At 47.3% G+C, this 13,635-nt stretch overlaps 1 long non-coding RNA gene across 1 annotated transcript; it reads right to left on the bottom strand.

The window, feature by feature from the left end:
• Window positions 1-1,601: 1,601 nt before the first annotated feature.
• LOC133119385 (uncharacterized) lies at window positions 1,602-3,089 on the bottom strand. Its single transcript, XR_009706518.1, has 3 exons — window positions 2,975-3,089; window positions 2,466-2,557; window positions 1,602-1,645 (listed from the first exon to the last, which is right to left on the bottom strand). It is a non-coding gene; the product is annotated as an uncharacterized LOC133119385 (long non-coding RNA).
• Window positions 3,090-13,635: the final 10,546 nt, after the last annotated feature.

Here is a 13,635-nt window from a genome sequence, read left to right as displayed (position 1 = left end):
ACACACACTCTCACATTACACACACACTCTCACATTACACACACACACACACACACACACTCTTATTACACACACACACACATTACACACACACTCTCACATTACACACACACACACATTACACACACACACACGCACTGTGGTGGCCCGATCAAGGATCAGTACACCACTGAAGAGGGGCGGGCTGTGAGACGGCGCCAGGAGCTGGGGAAAGTAATTTGCGGGGAATATTTCCCGTGGAAGGAATCAGCACCAAGGTTAGCACCACCGAAACGCGTGCGGAATGTACGCCACTAACCTCTCGCAATTAACCAGGCACAGCTGCACCGAGTTGGAGGGGAGAGCAACACCCTACAAAAGGGCGAACTCGGTCGCAGAGCGGGGCGGACGGGCGAACGAGAGGAGACCCGCGGAGCCAGTGCAACCGAGCGAACGCCACGTGAGCACATCAATCCGGCTAGAAGCCAACTAACCTGTGCATTTGATTCCTAGACGCCTAGGCGGGGGAAGCGGACTCCCGAGAGATCACAGCCCCACAGCGGAGACGAGCGAGTGAACCCCGCCGCCTGAAGTCCGCCCTAATTTACCGGTTACCGTTTTTTGAAATTCCCTAATTTTTTGAGCACGGACTTATTTTCTAGTTTCCTTTTTTACCGTTTTTTGTGATCAGATTCCCGTGTATGAGAAGGGAATGTTTTTCGTTTGTCCTGGACACTAAAGAAGTGCCCTGAAGGCACCAGCACTGGAAAAAAAAAAAAAAAGAAAAAGAAAAAAAATTATTATAATTTCATTTTTTTCCACCAATTTTACTCTCTCTCTCTCTACCAGCGGGGTACCACAGCACGCATACACACACACACTCACTCACACTCACATTACACCCACACGCACACACTCACAGCACGCACGCACGCACGCGGCCTGTAGCGTAGTGGTTAAGGTACATGACTGGGACCCGCAAGGTCGGTGGTTCAATCCCCAGTCTCACCACAATAAGATCTGCACAGCCATTGGGCCCTTGAGCAAGGCCCTTAACCCTGCATTGCTCCAGGGGAGGATTGTCTCCTGCTTAGTCTCATCAACTGTATGTCGCTCTGGATAAGAGCGTCTGCCAAATGCCATTAATGTAAAGTAATGTAATGTGATGTAATGTAATGCAATCATGAAGTTGGGGCACTAGAACGCTTCACCTGTTGTTTTCGTATTGTGCTGGTTTGTGGTGTTAGAACCCGACTATATCAGAAAACTTTGGGTGAACGTGGGTTATGTTAAATCCTGTCCTCACCTTCGTCGTAACACATGAAAGATTTATTCTGCACGCAGTCCACGTTCTCCCATCGCCCGCTTGCCGACATGGAGTGGCAGTACGGTGGTGTTCGACCATCGCCCTCGAGACGATTATCGAAATGAACGATATCTCCGTTGGACCATTTTGTAGGGCCCCGATGGCGTCTCAGGCCGATCCACAGAATAAATTCGTCTGTGCTGAAGTTTTGAACCCTTTCTGCTTCCTCCAGGGTGTGCACAGTGGGCAGGTCAGTGTGATTCTCCCTGCAGTAGGTCTGAGCATCAGTCCAGTTCAGTCCAGTGCTTCCTTCCTTGAGGTTTCGTTTGTAGTGACCGAGGAAGGCTGACATGCAGAGGCCTGAGGACAGGAAGCACAAGAGCGTCTGCCAAACTAATTCAGTCATTTGCAATTAATAATTAATCATAAAAGTTATTATTTTTAGTTGTCCATTATTGTTGTGCATTTTTGCATCTCTCATGGGTATCAAATCACAGTTATTAGACAGAAGGAAATTCACCTGAACCATCTCAAACACTGTGTGTGTGTGTGTTTATTCAGGTTTGAGCGTGTGTGTGTGTGTGTGTGTGTGTGTTTATGCAGGTTTGAGTGTGTGTGTGAGTGTGTTTATGTAAGTTTGAGTCTGTTTGTGTGTGTGGGTCTGTGTGTGTTTATGCGGGTTTGAACGTGTCTGTGTGTGTTTTTATGCAGGTTTGAGTGTGTGTGTGTGTGTGTGTGTGTGTTTATGCAGGTTTGAGTGTGTGTGTGTGTGTGTTTATGCAGGTTTGAGTGTGTGTGTGTGTGTGTGTTTATGCAGGTTTGAGCGTGTTTGTCTGTGTGTGTGTGTGTGTTTTTATGCAGGTTTCAGTGTGTGTGTGTGTGTGTGTGTTTATGCAGGTTTGAGTGTGTGTGTGTGTGTGTTTGTTCATGCAGGTTTGAGCGTGTTTGTCTGTGTGTGTGTGGGTCTGTGTGTGTGTGTGTGTAGATGTATGTCCATGCTGTTGTGATTGCAGGATTGTGCCTGTGTGCAGGATTGTGCCTATGTGCAGGATTGTGCCTGTGTGCAGGATTGTGCCTGTGTGCAGGATTGTGCCTATGTGCAGGATTGTGCCTGTGTGCACGCACTTGCGTGTTTGTGTTCATGGGAGTGCGTTACCGTGTCTCACCACAGCCACAGTACCTGCACTCAGCAAAATGAGTAGGGCGCTGGTTTCCATGGGAACGAGGGTCAGAGGTCAGAAGGCTGAAGGGCCATGGGATACCTTAAATTTACTGAAGATAAACAAGGCAACCAAACTGATTTTAAAACACTTGGAGGCTTAAAATCATATTTATTAAACTTTTTTGATGAATAAGACAAATATTTTGGCAACATTAACTCAAAACGAGCGAGTATTTTCTACTTGAGACAAATAAAATAAAAATCTTGAGACTAAAACGCTTGTTAAGACAGTCACATGTTCCACAAGGAACCCAGACGTATAGTTGAGTGTAGTAACGCCCGTTCACATGATCACAGAAAATATGTGATGTGCCTTTCTAAAGTCCATCGGCCAAATTTAAGTTCCACAAATGCTTCAGCATTTCACTCACTGACTCCAACGTTCCCTTTCTTTCTTTCCCTCGCTGTTGTGCTGAAAAGCCTGAATGTGGACGGGGGGTATCAGGAATGGCGAGCGCTACCCTTACCTGGTCAAACGAGGGAAGAGTCTCTGCTGGTTTTCCAGGGAATGTGGAAGATGAGCAGCTCCACTGGTGCATGTCGCTTGGGAGGAGCCGCAATGGCCGTTTTATTCAACGTTTCCAGTGTTTACTCAGTCAAACCAGCGCCGGGCGTGAGCGATTACACATTAACACGCTGCTGATTTGGGTATTCACCGTGTGCACGGCCTCATCAGCTGCGTGGTGTAACTGATTAAACGTGGACGCCTGGGTGCCCGTGGAAGGGAGTGCTGTCTGTCTGTGCCTTTGCAGAACTCGCGTTTGGAGTGCGTCATTGGACAAGTTAACCCAAACTGAAATAAGGTCCTCATATTCTATATTTTTGTTGCAATTTCTTAGGCTGGGTATCTTCCCTGGTGATGCTCTGCCTGTAGTCTGTGACCCACGGACATCACCAGATGCTGGGTGTCTTCCCTGGTGATGCTTTATAACCAGATTAAAGATCTGATGCTTAAAATGTCCCCAATTTCAAGTATGGTTCCCCATTCTGTAGTTCTCCTTAAAAAAAAAAACTCTGTGTTGGAATTTATAAATACAGTGTCTGCTTGCTTTGCCTGTGTACCAATCAAGCAATTGATTCACTCAATAAGGCCAGTAGGTAAAATGATGAGACCAGTTTCTTTTGAGATTGCATTATTTCTCTGCATCATTTGAGAAGAAAATGCTGCAGTGGGAGGTAGAATTCAGAATTGGTTCGGTTTTTCCACCTCACCACCCGCCCCAGCATAAAATACTTAAATGTTACACAATGAATACACGTAGCCTCTTACAAAATCCATCCATCCATCCATTATCTTAACCCGCTTATCCTGAACAGGGGGGCTGGAGCCTATCCCAGCATACATTGGGCGAAAGGCAGGAATACACCCTGGACAGGTCGCCAGTCCATCGCAGGGCACACACACCATTCACTCACACACTCATACCTACGGGCAATTTAGACTCTCCAATCAGCCTAACCTGCATGTCTTTGGACTGTGGGAGGAAACCAGAGTACCCGGAGGAAACCCACGCAAACACGGGGAGAACATGCAAACTCCACACAGAGAGGCCCCGGCCGACGGGGATTCGAACCCAGGACCTCCTTGCTGTGAGGCGGCAGTGCGACCCACTGCACCATCTGTGCCACCCCTCTTACAAAATTGCAATTCTTTTTTCATATTTGTTCTTCAGTCATTTAATTGCATGATTGATAATGAAGAAAAATTGATCGTCAGAAAAGCATTGGAAACACATTGAGAGTGATCGTCCGGTAGTCCGTTTCGGTGACTCTTTCGGGTTTTCTTCTGAACATGAGGTCCACTGCGGTGCCGAGGTGAGGATGATGTGGATTCTGTGCTGCCGCCTGGTCTCTGAGACTTCCGCCTGCCTGTTCCTGCTTCGCTGAAACCACCGTGAAATATGCCGCTGCATAATTTGAATATGTGTCATTTGCAAATAAGTTTTCAGCTGTGGCTGGCTTGCAAAAACAACGGTCTCGTTGTTTGTTGCCCGTCGTAAAGATAATAATGTCCATTAGACCGTTTGCATATGTTCCTGGGGTCAGAAAGAGTGAAGTGTCTGTGCTTAGAGGCTGGCGGAGAAGAGAGTGTTTTGAATGACTTTTTAAATGCTCGATGAAATGCAACCAGGCCTCTTCACTTGTTTTGGAGTAGATCTGTTCTGCTAAAGTTCATACATACATGTTTTTTAAAAGCGCAGGTAGCCTCATGCAGTAAGACTGCACAGGAGGCACTATCACGAGAAATATGGCACAGGAGGAGGAGTTAGGCCTGGATGTTTAGTAATGTAAGAATTTTTTTTTCACTATTTTATATGATCAGATCATGTCATATCCTGCATTGGGGTTCATCTCCGGGGCGCCCAGACTTCTGCAGTAAGAGCAGTCGTCTGGCAGTCGGAGGGTTGCCAGTTCGATCCCCCGCCCGGGCTGTGTCGAGGTGTCCCTGAGCAAGACACCTAACCCCCAAATGCTCCTGACGAGCTGGTCGGCGCCTTGCATGGCAGCCGATCGCCGTCAGTGTGTGAGTGTTAGTATGAATGGGTGAATGAGAAGCATCAATTGTACAGCGCTTTGGATAAAGGCACTATTTAAATGCCAACCATTTACCATTTACCATTTACCATTTACTTCCTGTATTGGGGTTCATATCCGGGGCGCCCAGACTTCCTGTATTGGGGTTCATCTCCAGGGTGTGACAGGGTAGGGAATGCTGCCGTGTTGCAGGCCTCTGTGACTGATGGGAAAGGACACTCCCACAGGAAGTGCTGGCACCTACATATCAACATATCAATACCACAGGCAGATTCATCAGATGAGTATCTACAGAGCTGTTTCACATGGATGAATACAGGCCTCTCCATTCTGCCAGGCTCATTCACAGCCCTGCGTACAGAGGAGAACAGTTTATACATGTGCACTCAATATGGGAGGATAAACGCAGACTGACGTGTTTATATGTCTCTTCCTCTGTTATCTGTGTTCATGCAGTATTTATCTGTGTGTGCGTGTGTTTGCGTGTGTGTGTGTCTTTGTGTGTTTGTGTTTGTGTGTGTGTTTCGGTTTTTTGCACGTGTGTGTGTGTTTGTGTTTGCGTGTGTGTTTGTGTGTGTGTTTGCATGTGTGTTTGCGTGTGTGTTTGTGTGTGTGTGTGTGTGTGTGTTTGCATGTGTGTTTGTGTGTGTGTGTGTTTGCGTGTGTCTTTGTGTGTTTGTGTTTGTGTGTGTGTTTCGGTTTTTTGCACGTGTGTGTGTGTTTGTGTTTGCGTGTGTGTTTGTGTGTGTGTGTGTTTGCATGTGTATTTGTGTGTGTGTGTGTGTGTGTGTGTGTGTCTGCGTGTGTGTGTTGCTTCCATATAATCTCTTTCGGTAAGATTGAAAACGCATAGCTGTTTTTTTTTTTTTTTTTTTTTTTTTCCCATATCAATAGAAAGCAGCCTGTCGTGATGTAAGCAGCACAAAGCCATGCCTCTCTTGATTGTGATAATTGCGTGTGCTGTTTCAGTGATTAATGCCCCATTTTGTCTCTGCTCCACCGTCTGCGTTCAGAGCAGCTGTGCTGGCCTCCTGCTCTGCTTGTGCACATTGATGCTGGCCCTGAGCGAGGCTCTGCAGCCAGTCCCTGTTGCCCCCTCACACTCCCTGCACGCGTGCGTACGTCCTGTAGCGTAGTGATGAAGGTAAAAGGCTGGGACCCGCAAGGTCGGTGGTTCTAATCCCGGCGTAGTCACAATAAGATCCGCACAACCGTTGGGCCCTTGAGCAAGGCCCTTAACCCTGCATTGCTCCAGGGGAGTATTGTCTCCTGCTTAGTCTAATCAACTGTATGTCGCTCTGGATAAGAGCATCTGCCAAATGCCAAGAATGTGTACGGTGCTGCTTCCTCAGATCGTTGTGTTATTTTTTGGTGTGGCTCACGGTAGCTGAGCTTTGAAGGCTGTAAAGCCTGTTCCCTGTGTTCATTGCCTCCACCCTGGATTGGAAGCGTGGCCTCACGTCTCAAATATGAACCCCCGTTTTCCGACTATTTTACTGTCGAGTCCCTTTTAACCCAAGCGTTAAACTTCAACTTTCGTCTTTTCATCGACTTTGACCTCCGTTAAAATAAAACTTGGCAGAGGTTTGCCGCGCCACCGCCTTGAAACAACGTGAGAACCCAAGCCTGTATCATGAGTGGAGGTCATCCCAGTCACAGAGTGGAGGTCATCCCAGTCATAGAGTGGAGGTCATCCCAGTCACAGAGTGGAGGTCATCCCAGTCACTGAGTGGAGGTCATCCCAGTCACAGAGTGGAGGTCATCCCAGTCACTGAGTGGAGGTCATCCCAGTCACAGGGTGGAGGTCATCCCAGTCACAGAGTGGAGGTCATCCCAGTCACTGAGTGGAGGTCATCCCAGTCAGTGTGTGGAGGTCATCCCAGTCAGTGTGTGGAGGTCATCCCAGTCACAGAGTGGAGGTCATCCCAGTCACTGAGTGGAGGTCATCCCCGTCACTCACAGTGCTGGTTCCTGCTGGTGTGGATGGAACCTGTGCCTCCGTCTCCGGTCCAGTGCCAAGGCCCGTCCGCACCAAGACCGATAACTAGAACCGTTTTAAAGCAATACACTATACTTCAAGTGGATGGTGCAGTCCACACCAGAACTATAACAGACGACGACGACGGTGACTATCGATATCGTCGGGACCGCTTCTAGAGCGACGTTTTCCAGCTGCATGAACCATGGAAAAGGTGTTAGTGAGAAAGAGAAAAGTTGTCGGCACTCTGATGCAGAGGAGGAGAGAGCGCCTGGAGACCTCGCGGCTGTTCCCAGCGGGGAGGGGTTTGGGAGAATCCGTTCCGTTCGCCATTTCTTCACTGAGCGCGTGTGCGTTTCTACAGGGGAAGGTCTGGCTCCTGCTGAAGAGTTTTCACTTGGATCTGTTCTGCCTCCGGTGTCACGCGTGTGCTGTGGCTGAGTTCCGGTGTCACGCGTGTGCTGTGGCTGAGTTCCGGTGTCAGGCCAGTGCTGTGGCTGAGTTCCGGTGTCACGCGTGTGCTGTGGCTGAGTTCCGGTGTCAGGCGTGTGCTGTGGCTGAGTTCCGGTGTCAGGCGTGTGCTGTGGCTGAGTTCCGGTGTCAGGCGTGTGCTGTGGCTGAGTTCCGGTGTCAGGCGTGTGCTGTGGCTGAGTTCCGGTGTCAGGCGTGTGCTGTGGCTGAGTTCCGGTGTCAGGCGTGTGCTGTGGCTGAGCCTTTCCCTGCTGCGGCCTGCGACCGCCCCGGCTCACAGCTCCTCGCCACGGAAATGTCACTGTCGAGGAGCGTCGCTGAAAAAGCCAGTGACCCTCTGACCTTTCGTCAGCCTTGAGTCACGGCTGTGAGCCGCAGGCCTTGTGTGCCCGTGCAGATAGCGCATGCCGGCTCTGTGGAGGCCACGACCTTTTACAACGGACACGATGGGTTTTTCTGTCTGTCTGTCTGTGCACTCTTTCGGAGACTTGAGCTTGCAATACTAACCCAGAGAAAGAGCCATTTGTTGGGATGATTTTTGAATAGCAATGTGTTGATTTATGGGACATGTAGTCCATGCTTGTGAGTGATTTATGGGACATGTAGTACAGGGCAGTGAGTGATTTATGGGACGTGTAGTCCGTGGCAGTGGGTGATTTATGTCTCTCTTCGTGTTCACAAGCATCCTTCTTTTAGGTTTATATTGCATGCTGAGCTGTGAATGAGTGTTTAAATCCAACAGGTGATTCATGACAGCTCTAAAAAGATGTATTTATTTATTGCCTTGTGCATGCTGTGTGAATTTATCTCTGAATGTAAATGACTGGAAACGTGCATGAGCGATCTCCAAGCAGAAGTGGTGTTGGTTGCATGTTGCCTGATGTTCCCTGACACGCTGAAACCGATGGAGCATCCAGCTCCCAATCCTTGCTGGTCCAGGTCCAACAGGAGCTTCCTGAACACAGTACTCCGTCCTGGGGTCACCCGGCTGGGAGACTCCCAGAAGAGATCCAGTACAACCACCTCCTTCCCCACTGCTCGGGAGAGAACCAAGGGAACCAAAGCTGAGTTAGAACCACTTCCTGTCCCTCTGAGTGAGGCACTGAATTAAAGATCACTCCGTTTCCATTCAGATTAAGACTGCCCGGCACTGTGACGTCCTGACTTTGAGTGACACCTGTGCAGGTTAGGGTGAGCATTAGGGCTCCATGTTGGCTCTGAGACATGATCTTGCTGTGGCAGGCAGTGTGTTTGGAGGTGGGTCATGTTGCGTTAGGGTGGAGCATTAGGGCTCCATGTTGGCTCTGAGACATGATCTTGCAGTGGCAGGCAGTGTGTTTGGAGGTGGGTCATGTTGCGTTAGGGTGGAGCATTAGGGCTCCATGTTGGCTCTGAGACATGATCTTGCAGTGGCAGGCAGTGTGTTTGGAGGTGGGTCATGTTGCGTTAGGGTGGAGCATTAGGGCTCCATGTTGGCTCTGAGACATGATCTTGCAGTGGCAGGCAGTGTGTTTGGAGGTGGGTCATGTTGCATTCGGGTGGAGCATTAGGGCTCCATGTTGGCTCTGAGACATGATCTTGCAGTGGCAGGCAGTGTGTTTGGAGGTGGGTCATGTTGCATTCGGGTGGAGCATTAGGGCAGACTCTGCAAAGTTGGATTGTGCGATCATCGGTGTGACACTGTTACTGCCTTGAAATGGCCGCCAGTGTCCCTGTCGTTGTGCCTGATTAGCTTCTCCAAGGCCAGTGTTGTGGAGGGACCTGTTTGAGGTGGAGAGAGGGAGGGAGAGAGAGAGAGGGGGGGGGGGGGGCGGGGACAGAGAGAGAGATAGAGGGACAGGGAGAGAGAGAGGGAGCGAGAAGGAGGAAGAGAGTGAGAGTGAGAGAGAGAGAGAGAGAGACCTAGCAGGATCTGTGTCCTGTAAAGACCTGGTCCGTCTGAATCTGTTGCAACCGCAAAACGGCTCAATGGATTATCCACCATCAGCCGGCAATCGGAAGTCACACTACGCTTGCTCACTGTTGCCCCTGTTATTAAATGGTTTATTAAAAAATGAATGATTGTTTGTTTACAAATATAATTAAATTATATCTTTGATGAAAGTTTCTCTACATTTCTCGCCTGTCGCATTTTGTGGGCGACAGAGTGACGCCAGTGAACATTCACCTTCAAATTCATAACGGCCCAGGAATCTGATTACCATGACTGACAGATTATAAAGAGTCCAAAAAAAAAAAATGTTTGTGCACTGCAGAGGCTTTTAAAAAGAATACTTTAACCCTCCTGGGGGATTTCACGACAACTAAAACTGAAAGAAAAGACCGATTTTGAAAAGAGGATTTCCTGTAAAGTCCTCAGTGGGCATGTTGTGACGTCAGGTGCGCGTCCGGGTCAAATACAAACTAAAGCCTCAAGGTCAAACGGCGCTGGCCATGACTGAAAGTTGAGAGCCTGTTTGATGTGTTGTTTCAGAGCCTCTCTCTCTCCGTCTGTGACGGGGGGAGCTCCAGTGAGCACAGCCAGTGAGCGGAGCGTGGAGCGTGGAGCGCGGCTCCGCACAAGCCCCCCCCCGTACTCGCCCCTGAATTCAGAGAGCGCTCCGTCAGCAGATCAACACCCCGTTTGCGCTTCGATGCACAGCATGAGCGGGCGGGGGGACGGGGGGGCGGGGTTTAGTCTCGAAGTCTCTCACGGTCGTGGGCGGTGGACGCATTTCGAGGCCGCTTTGACCGGAATGTTCTAAATGCGGCGGGAGAATCTCCGCGGCCGGAGGCGTGCGTGGCGGAACAGGCAGACGGAGACGACCCTGTGTGTTTCAGAACGTTTCCTAACCTTATGGGGACATGCCTGTGTGTTTCAGAACGTTTGCTATCCTAATGGGGACATGCCTGTGTGTTTCAGAACGTTTCCTAACCTTATGGGGACATGCCTGTGTGTTTCAGAACATTTGCTATCCTAATGGGGACATGCCTGTGTGTTTCAGAACGTTTCCTAACCTTATGGGGACATGCCTGTGTGTTTCAGAACGTTTGCTATCCTAATGGGGACATGCCTGTGTGTTTCAGAACGTTTGCTATCCTAATGGGGACATGCCTGTGTGTTTCAGAATGTTTGCTATCCTAATTGGGACATGCCTGTGTGTTTCAGAACGTTTCCTAACCTTATGGGGACATGCCTGTGTGTTTCAGAACGTTTGCTATCCTAATGGGCACATGCCTGTGTGTTTCAGAATATTTGCTATCCTAATGGGGACATGCCTGTGTGTTTCAGGACGTTTGCTATCCTAATGGGGACATGGCTGTGTGTTTCAGAACGTTTGCTATCCTAATGGGGACATGGCTGTGTGTTTCAGAATGTTTGCTATCCTAATGGGGACATGCCTGTGTGTTTCAGAATGTTTGCTATCCTAATGGGGACATGCCTGTGTGTTTCAGAACGTTTGCTATCCTAATGGGGACATGCCTGTGTGTTTCAGAATGTTTGCTATCCTAATGGAGACATGCCTGTGTGTTTCAGAATGTTTGCTAACCTTATGGGGACATGCCTGTGTGTTTCAGAACGTTTGCTATCCTAATGGGGACATGCCTGTGTGTTTCAGAACGTTTGCTATCCTAATTGGGACATGCCTGTGTGTTTCAGAATGTTTGCTATCCTAATGGGGACATGGCTGTGTGTTTCAGAACGTTTGCTATCCTAATGGGGACATGGCTGTGTGTTTCAGAACGTTTGCTATCCTAATGGGGACATGGCTGTGTGTTTCAGAACGTTTGCTATCCTAATGGGGACATGGCTGTGTGTTTCAGAACTTTTGCTATCCTAATGGGGACATGGCTGTGTGTTTGAGAAGCAGTGAGCAGTCCAGCTGTCGAGAACAATGCAAAAAGTGCACCAGTGTGTGGACACCCCTGTTCATTCGCACTTGCAGTTGCAGTTTCTGTCTTGAATGAAAATCAATATCTTGTGAGCACTGTAGGTTAGAATGAAGACGTGATAAGAGTTCTGTTCAGCGTGCGTCGAGGAGCAGGAGCGGTCTGTGATTGACAGACCCTCACGCCTGTTTCTCACGCGGCTTTAACAGACGTGCCGAAAAAACGTGATGGTGAAATATTCATTGGCTGAGTGTAACTCATTGTGTTCGGATCGGTCCCTTTGAAACGCTCCTCACTCACGGAGAGTGAAGTTAAGGCAGTTTTGGCATTTGGCAGACGCTTTTATCCAGAGCGACGTACAACAAAGTGCAGACCCATAACCAGGGGTAAGTGCGCTGAAAGACCCTAGAGGGAAGTAGTAGTAGTTTTATTTTTTTTAATCAACAAATAAACAAACTAACAACAAAGCAAAAGTGAACAAACTTAACTATCCAAATACTGCTTACCTTGCTTACCTAAAATACCAAAACACTACGTAAATCACAAAGACAACAATTAAGGTTCACAGGGAGGTAGGGAGGGACGGGGAGAGGTGCTGCTTGAAGAGGTGCGTCTTCAGTTTGCGCTCGAAGGTGGGGAGAGATTCTACAGTTATGGGCCCCCCAACAGGAGAACGACATCGACATGAGCCTCCAAATGTGGGCGGGGCACCCAAACCCAGAACCCAAACCCAAAGAAGCATCCCTGGAGGCCAGTTTGTCGTCCAGCGACAGAGCGCCGCTGTGTCTGATGACGTGCGACAGCTGAAGTTTGGTTCATACGACTGCATTGCATTTATACTTTTACAGCTTTTATAACACAGCGACTGCATTGCATTTATACTTTTACAGCTTTTATAACACAGCGACTGCATTGCATTTATACTTTTACAGCTTTTATAACACAGCGACTGCGTTGCATTTATACTTTTACAGCTTTTATAACACAGCGACTGCATTGCATTTATACTTTTACAGCTTTTATAACACAGCGACTGCATTGCATTTATACTTTTACAGCTTTTATAACACAGCGACTGCATTGCATTTATACTTTTACAGCTTTTATAACACAGTGACTGCATTGCATTTATACTTTTACAGCTTTTATAACACAGCGACTGCATTGCATTTATACTTTTACAGCTTCTATAACACAGCGACTGCATTGCATTTATACTTTTACAGCTTCTATAACACAGCGACTGCATTGCATTTATACTTTTACAGCTTCTATAACACAGCGACTGCATTGCATTTATACTTTTACAGCTTTTATAACACAGCGACTGCGTTGCATTTATACTTTTACAGCTTTTATAACACAGCGACTGCATTGCATTTATACTTTTACAACTTTTATAACACAGCGACTGCATTGCATTTATACTTTTACAGCTTTTATAACACAGCGACTGCGTTGCATTTATACTTTTACAGCTTTTATAACACAGCGACTGCATTGCATTTATACTTTTACAACTTTTATAACACAGCGACTGCATTGCATTTATACTTTTACAACTTTTATAACACAGCGACTGCATTGCATTTATACTTTTACAGCTTTTATAACACAGCGACTGCGTTGCATTTATACTTTTACAGCTTTTATAACACAGCGACTGCATTGCATTTATACTTTTACAACTTTTATAACACAGCGACTGCATTGCATTTATACTTTTACAGCTTCTATAACACAGCGACTGCATTGCATTTATACTTTTACAACTTTTATAACACAGTGACTGCGTTGCATTTATACTTTTACAGCTTTCATAACACAGCGACTGCGTTGCATTTATACTTTTACAGCTTTTATAACACAGCGACTGCATTGCATTTATACTTTTACAACTTTTATAACACAGCGACTGCATTGCATTTATACTTTTACAACTTTTATAACACAGCGACTGCATTGCATTTATACTTTTACAGCTTTTATAACACAGCGACTGCATTGCATTTATACTTTTACAGCTTTTATAACACAGCGACTGCATTGCATTTATACTTTTACAGCTTCTATAACACAGCGACTGCATTGCATTTATACTTTTACAGCTTCTATAACACAGCGACTGCATTGCATTTATACTTTTACAGCTTCTATAACACAGCGACTGCATTGCATTTATACTTTTACAGCTTTTATAACACAGCGACTGCGTTGCATTTATACTTTTACAGCTTTTATAACACAGCGACTGCATTGCATTTATACTTTTAC

Source organism: Conger conger, chromosome 19 (genome assembly GCF_963514075.1).
Source record: "Conger conger chromosome 19, fConCon1.1, whole genome shotgun sequence".
In the NCBI taxonomy this organism is placed as follows: Eukaryota; Metazoa; Chordata; class Actinopteri; order Anguilliformes; family Congridae; genus Conger; species Conger conger.
Note: the sequence above shows the minus strand (reverse complement) of the source record. Positions and strands in the feature narration are given on the sequence as shown.